Source organism: Chanodichthys erythropterus, chromosome 15, assembly GCF_024489055.1.
Source record: "Chanodichthys erythropterus isolate Z2021 chromosome 15, ASM2448905v1, whole genome shotgun sequence".
Taxonomy (NCBI): Eukaryota; Metazoa; Chordata; class Actinopteri; order Cypriniformes; family Xenocyprididae; genus Chanodichthys; species Chanodichthys erythropterus.
In genome coordinates this window covers 28,903,107-28,909,877 of record NC_090235.1, presented here as the reverse complement: position 1 = coordinate 28,909,877, position 6,771 = coordinate 28,903,107, and the positions used below count along the sequence as shown (strand labels likewise).

At 38.6% G+C, this 6,771-nt stretch overlaps 1 long non-coding RNA gene across 1 annotated transcript; it reads right to left on the bottom strand.

The window, feature by feature from the left end:
• Positions 1–4,079: 4,079 nt before the first annotated feature.
• On the bottom strand, positions 4,080–5,705 carry LOC137002218 (uncharacterized). The gene is made up of 3 exons (XR_010891794.1): positions 5,116–5,705; positions 4,951–5,032; positions 4,080–4,587 (listed from the first exon to the last, which is right to left on the bottom strand). It is a non-coding gene; the product is annotated as an uncharacterized lncRNA (long non-coding RNA).
• Positions 5,706–6,771: the final 1,066 nt, after the last annotated feature.

Here is a 6,771-nt window from a genome sequence, read left to right as displayed (position 1 = left end):
GGATTACAGCATGGTGATCCACACGGAGGGAGACTGAATTACTCCTAAGCGTGCTGCGCCTCAAGCCGGGTCCGTACGGGAGGTCGAGAGAGGGGAATTCAAAGCAGCCAGCGTGAAGGAACTGCTGTTTGTTGTGACCAGCCTTCCCCCACAGACAAAGAGAGGCCTCCTGAAGGTATCCCAGCATGCAGCAGGCCCCGGGCGACCCTGTGTTTAAAGTGACAGCAGTAATTTAAGACCCTCTTTGTGGCAACCCCTTCTTTTCTGGGCAAGATGAAGCACTGTCCATTTGTGTGGGCCTGCTGAGGTGACACTCCAGAGGAGGGCCGGCACTAATTAGCAGCCAAACACACATGAGAGTGGCTGTCCATGGCAGCAGATAAATCAAGCCTGGCCTTCTAATTCACTCGAGATGACCCTTGTCCAGCCAATCCTTGTTTCGTGAAAGATGACTATAAAGACTTTAGCCAGCATCAATGGCTTTTATGAAGCAGCAGTCCTCGCTCTGCTATGACAATATATTCAGTGAACCAGCCGAGTCATTTACGCCACCTATGATTCATTGTGTGCAAATCATTCAGCTTATTACGGTCCTGAACATCGCTATTCTCTAGACTAAAGCTATTCAACCCATTCAGGAGCCAGTTGAGGAGCCAAGTGGACAAATGTCTTTTCTTTCCAAGAGCCACATTTCAAAAATAGCCTTTTCCCTTCATCAAGACTGACTTGCTTTAAAAGAGTTGATTATGTTCAGTCCCTAAATTCATGAAATTAGCTAAAAAGATACATCTGGTTCCTTTTGCATGGTATCCCAGAATGGAACATGGAAAGGATGTAATGTAATAAAGCATGTTTGCATGGAGCTGAGTTTCGCAAAGTAATACCATCAGAAATAACATACAATAGATAATGGATAGCCAGCTGTTCCTCCACCTAGAAAAGTAGTCATACTTCAAAATGATGATTTAGACAATTTCACCACTCAAGTAAGTTATTTTTAATCAAATGCCTTATTTTAACTGAGCCTAAGCTGTAGATACTTTTCTTGTTACTGACAACAGTGTAAGATTTCGGTGTGCACTACAAGGTTATTTCTAATTAATTGGTCACCACCTAACATAGAGGCATGTCAAAGTGATGCAACTTTTTGACTACAACTAACAATCTTCAGATGAAAACTTGTTAAACTGCAGTTTTTAGACAAAATTGAGTCATAGAGCAACAACAGCAGCATTAAAGAGCCGCTCAAGGCTAGCGTGGGTTGAGTACCAGGCTCTAAACTCCCAAGACAAGAGCCAGCATCACTTCATACTAACACCATAAGCTACCAATCATTTCTCAACAGTATGAATGCTGAGGGAATGCATTTTTAGATCAAATTACAAAAGGACTGTACGTTCCGAAAACAGGCGGTTAATCAAAATGTAGCACTTCCTAGTTCATAAACAGGGTCCAGAGGCATAACTGCAAAAATTCTCCCAACAAAAGCATTATTTCTGAACGGGTCCTCAGAGATAGACAAGCCAATTCACATGTGCTGTGTTGGAGTTGAGTACTGCTGAGTTTGTTTACACACATGTTTGTTTGACTTTTCTCATGATTTACTAGGTACTCTGGGAAATCACTATTGATCACTTTCGTAGATATGAGCCAGCTACTCACAATTAACACGGCACCATGGGAGATACCTGCAGTTACAGTTCTGCACAGACAGCAATATAAGTTGAAGAGATGTCAAGAATATGGAGAGACATTAAAGCAAAATGTTGATGCAACAACAGGGGATTGCTGTATAGTTGACAGTGAGTAACTGATAGAATGAAATAATCATACTCTGAGTGGTAGTTCAGTCAGGCTGGTTCATGAGGCTCATACTTAACTCAAATAAGACAGCTAAAATCTATTTTCAATACAAATAACATGTTGATCAAGTTTGAAGTGCACATTTTCATCTGACTTAGCCAATATAGCAGACAAGAAACTCTTAAATAAATGGAGAAATCTAGCTGTTAGCATTAACGTTCCGTTTTGGATGCAGTCATAGGCAATGGATTCTAGAGACAGTTTTTTTTTCTTCACCTCCTATAAGCAAAAATAAGGGGGGAGGGGGGATTCACACAATAATTTTCCCCAGGGGCTAATTGCTAGGCTAACTAGCTAAACATTGACCCCTGCAATTAAACTACCCCAATGCTTTTAAACACCTCATCTGTGGTATTCCAAAATACCACTTTTTAAAGACAAGTCAACACACCCGCTTACAGAACCAAGGGCCATTACAGAGACAGTGTGATTTCTCAGGTCACCTCTTTCAGTCATATCTATTCTAGCGTTTATGTATACATTTGAATACAGCCCACAATGCATTGCTTCCAGGCTTACATTGGTCAAAGCACCATAGTCACATTCCCAGTTATCCTGTCTTCGTTCCCTTCGCCTGCGCACCTCTGAAATTGCATTATTACTGACAGTACAGATATTGGATTTAGAACGGAACAAATGGTCTTAATAGGAATGAGATCACTCCGGTTAGACAGTGATTGGCTTACTTGGGCCCGGGCCAAAAACAATTTGTGATTCTTTTATACCTGTGTCTGTGCCCTGGAGATAGAGGGGAGCGAAAGAAAGACAGAGGGTGAGGGTGAAAAAGAGAGAGCGCAGAGGAGGAGAGAGAAGCTCTTTATCAGCTGCTTTTCTCGCTCTGCATTACCTCATCTTTCTCTCTCCGCGACTCAGGGCTTATAAAACGGGCACCCACCTTTTTTTTTTTTTTTTGGAGCTAAAGAACAGCCTCCAACCGCTGTCCCAATATGAATGAGGAGCATTGTGAGCTTTGTTTGTCAATATCAAGCAGTCCATCTTTGGAGGCCCAGCACAGGGGGAGGTAATGAAATCAGAATATTAGGTATCTGCTGTTGACGGAGTGCTGACAGCCTTGTAAAGAAATAGCGTCTGTATTGATTGAACACAAAACAACAAACAAACAAAAACCCTAGCTTTCTTTCATGAGAGGCAAGAGATGATTTCTTTCTTCCTTGCGTTTCTCCTGTACTGCTGGGAAGTCTGACAGCTTGACACAAACAGCAGTGATTGGTGTGGTTTCCGGGATAACTAGTAGTGTTTGGTTTACTGGTATATAGGATACTGTTGGGGCTGCAGGGGCATATCACAACATTAAGAGCCAATTATATTATAGTTAAATGTGTCTATGTAGAATAATTTTGTGTGTGTGTGTCGGTGTTACTGACAAACTGTCAGTCTATGCATTATTGATGGGAAAGTTTCAGACTCTTTCTGCAGGTTACTTTGTCATGCCAAGTGAAAGAGTCATTCACTCAACTGATTTGTTCAAACACTGATTCATTCATGAATAAAAGTAGCTAGATGAATCTGAAACAGCATATTACTCATACTATGTCTTTAATATAAATATATCGTATAAAGATTAGTATTAGTGTTCTATTCTGAATTCAGAAACTGTTATGAGTGATTCAAAATCATTGATAGGCCTATATTTAGAAATCACTCAACCAATTTGTTCAAAATCACTGATTGATTCAATAACAAAACAAGTGACAGTGAATGAGTCATTGAATTATTCACTCAACCAATTTGTTCAAAAACACTGATTTATTCATTAAACAAAATAAGTGATTGTCTTTATGAATTAATCACTGAATCATTCACTCAACTGATTAGTTCAAAAACACTGATTTATTCATTAACGAAACAAGAGATTTGCTGAATTCAGAACTGCAAACTATTACTATTCCTGCTATAGAAGGTTATGACAACAATAGTAAGAGTAGTATGCTACAATGTGGTTTAGAATTCAACAATTGTAGCCATTGAATCATTAACTCAACTGATTTGTTAAAAAAACACTGATTCCCCAAGTGGTGCCTAAACTTTTTTAATTGTAAAATTGTGGACCTGCTGTACCCCACCATTTACACTATATATATATATATATATATATATATATATATATATAGAGAGAGAGAGAGAGAGAGAGAGAGAGGGAGAGAGAGAGAGAGAGAGAGAGATATTCAGTGATACTATTTAACCAGCCACACAAATGCGCATTAACAATGTCACAATGTCTTTTTTTTGTGGGTAGATTTGTTGTGCGATAGCATTAGCTCATTGTGTTGAAAAGTAGAAAAGCTCAACTAAACTTAGTCACACAACTATAACTGACAGACATAAATATGACAGAAACACACAAAAAATACATTTATAAAAGCAAAAGTCTCAGGTTGTGAGTATCAGCATACATGACTGAGTATGTTGTTGCAGTCATGCATAGTGGTGGTGGTAACTCATGCAACGATGTAAAAAATGGCAAAAGACACAGTTGCATATTTTTCAAAATGGCAAACAATCTATAACAGAGACACCAACATTAGGAGAAAAGGCTAGTAGCATTTACACAGTTCCCCATGGGGCCCTCTGTGAGTGCAAAGTTAACGATAGGATCTGTCTTCATCAGGGCCTCTCCGTTATGCCATCTCTGGGTCGCTTGCTTCTGTTTACGCAACAATATGCATATGTAAATTGATGGAAAATTTGGCTGGATGCTGAAACCTGAAAGGTAAAAGGCGTGAGTTAGTGACTTTAAATAATGTTTGTTCGCACACAGGAGGACAGATATAAATGCATCCAGACCATAACACTGTATATGCAAGATAATACGCAGACCTCATGCTAGTATTTGTATCTTTAGATTCAAGAAAAAAAAAAAAAAAACCCTGAATATTCATAATAATAATAATAATAATAATAATAATAATAATAATAATAGTGATTTTCTGAAACATTCAATGATTTATCTTGGTATTTTGAAAGATAAATGCAACTCCCAAGATTAATTTAAAGCAAACATAGAGCATCTAAAAGCAATATTTTTTTCTATCAAAGGAAGATGATGGAGTATCATCACATACATACATCTTCATTTACTTTCATTTTCATCTTTATCTTCAAGGCTTTCCCCCAAGGAACCGGTCTATACAAATTGGTGCATGTCATACTGGAAAACAACATCCAACATTTAAAACATTCACACTTGTTTTGACAAAACTGATCATTCACAGCAAAGTCTGGTGCACCTACCGATTGAAAGATAGCATGTGTTTCTATGGTGTTTCTACGGAACATCCCTCTTCTCCCAATTGCCCTCCAACCATCCATTTTTATAGTCAGCAGAGAAACCTGAACATGGCTTATGGGCATGCTGGGAAATGAAATGCAATACAATGAAGAGAGGAGGGGTAAAAATGAGAAAGATTCAAATGACTAGAACTTCTATAGCTGATGGCAAGGTCATCTATGTTTATAAAAACATAAATTACACATATTTAATTTAGTGAAGACAGAAATTGTGGGTTTGAATTGAGACCATGTGTCCCCCTGAGCAGTCTGATAAATAGAGCAGTTGAGAGCTGAGGCTGACTTGGAGGACTTGTTCATTAATTCTTCTCCTGGTCTTAATTGGAGCCCAGTAGGACTTCTGTTTTAAAGCAGCGCTAGCCCTCAGACAACACGCAGAGCGAGCCAGACAAAGAAGCCGGCAGAACAAAGCCAGATCCCAAATCTGCTACTGCATATTGGCTGCAGGCGAGTCGAGACGGCCCGGACCCTCTTTTGTGCTGTTTGATTTCATCACTTTTTATTGTAGTACAAGTTGAGATACTTAAAACTCCTTTGTCAATTCAGTACTTATTTTCTTGAAAAAAAAAAAAAAAAAAAAGCATCATGCAGATTGTTAAATGGATTCTGAATGCAATTTTCAAAATTTTTAAAAGAGTATCTAATTAAAGGATTAGTTCACTTAAAAATGAAAATTACCCCAAGCTTTACTCACCCTCAAGCCATCCAAGGTGTATAGGACTTTCTTCTTTCTGATGAACACAATCAGAGTTATATTAATAAATATCCTGACGAATCCAAGATTTGTAATGGCAGTGAACAGGACCAACGAGTATGAAGCTCAAGAAAGTGCATCCAACCATTATAAACATACTTCACACAGCTCTGGGGGGTTAATATGTGTTAACATGTGAATTGTGCATTTGATCACTTTTATCAAGTTGAACCTTCTACAAGAGATAATTTGTTTAAACCGAAACTGTATCTACTCACCAAACGTTTTACCTGTGGAACACAAAAGAAGTTATTGTGAAAATATCAAAGCTGCTCTTTAATGAAAATGCTGCTCACTGGCTGGGAAACTCAAAACACAATTTTGCTTGGTTTAAAATAAAAGTTTTAGTCAAGATTAAACCTAGGTTGCCTTGCCTTATGTCTCAAGTGTTGATTCAATTCAGTTCAATAAGTGTGTAAAGTTAATCAATTATCAAAGAAGTTCTACAGCTCTAAGGAAGCTGTGGTTATTCAGCTCAAGTCAGTTCAATGTTGATTCAGTTCAGTTCAATAACAGTGATGTTGTAAATTGTTCTCATCCGATAGTTTGTGCAATCAAATGGATAAATATTAAGTGTGAATGTCTATCTGTCTGTCTGTCTATCTATCTACTTTGAACATGTGTTATCTAACCAAGGCCACCAAGTAAGTCAGGACTGCCCCAGGTGATGCATGTCGTCCCTAGTCTTACAGCTCAAAACAAGTCAGCATCCTCCCAGATACTTTACTACGGCAAAGTCTACTGCACGATGGCCCAGAATGAAAATAAGCTCAGCGATTAGCCTTCCAAACTCATTTGGGTATTTACAATGCACTGGTGTTGTGCCGTGCCAAACCAAAGGCCCT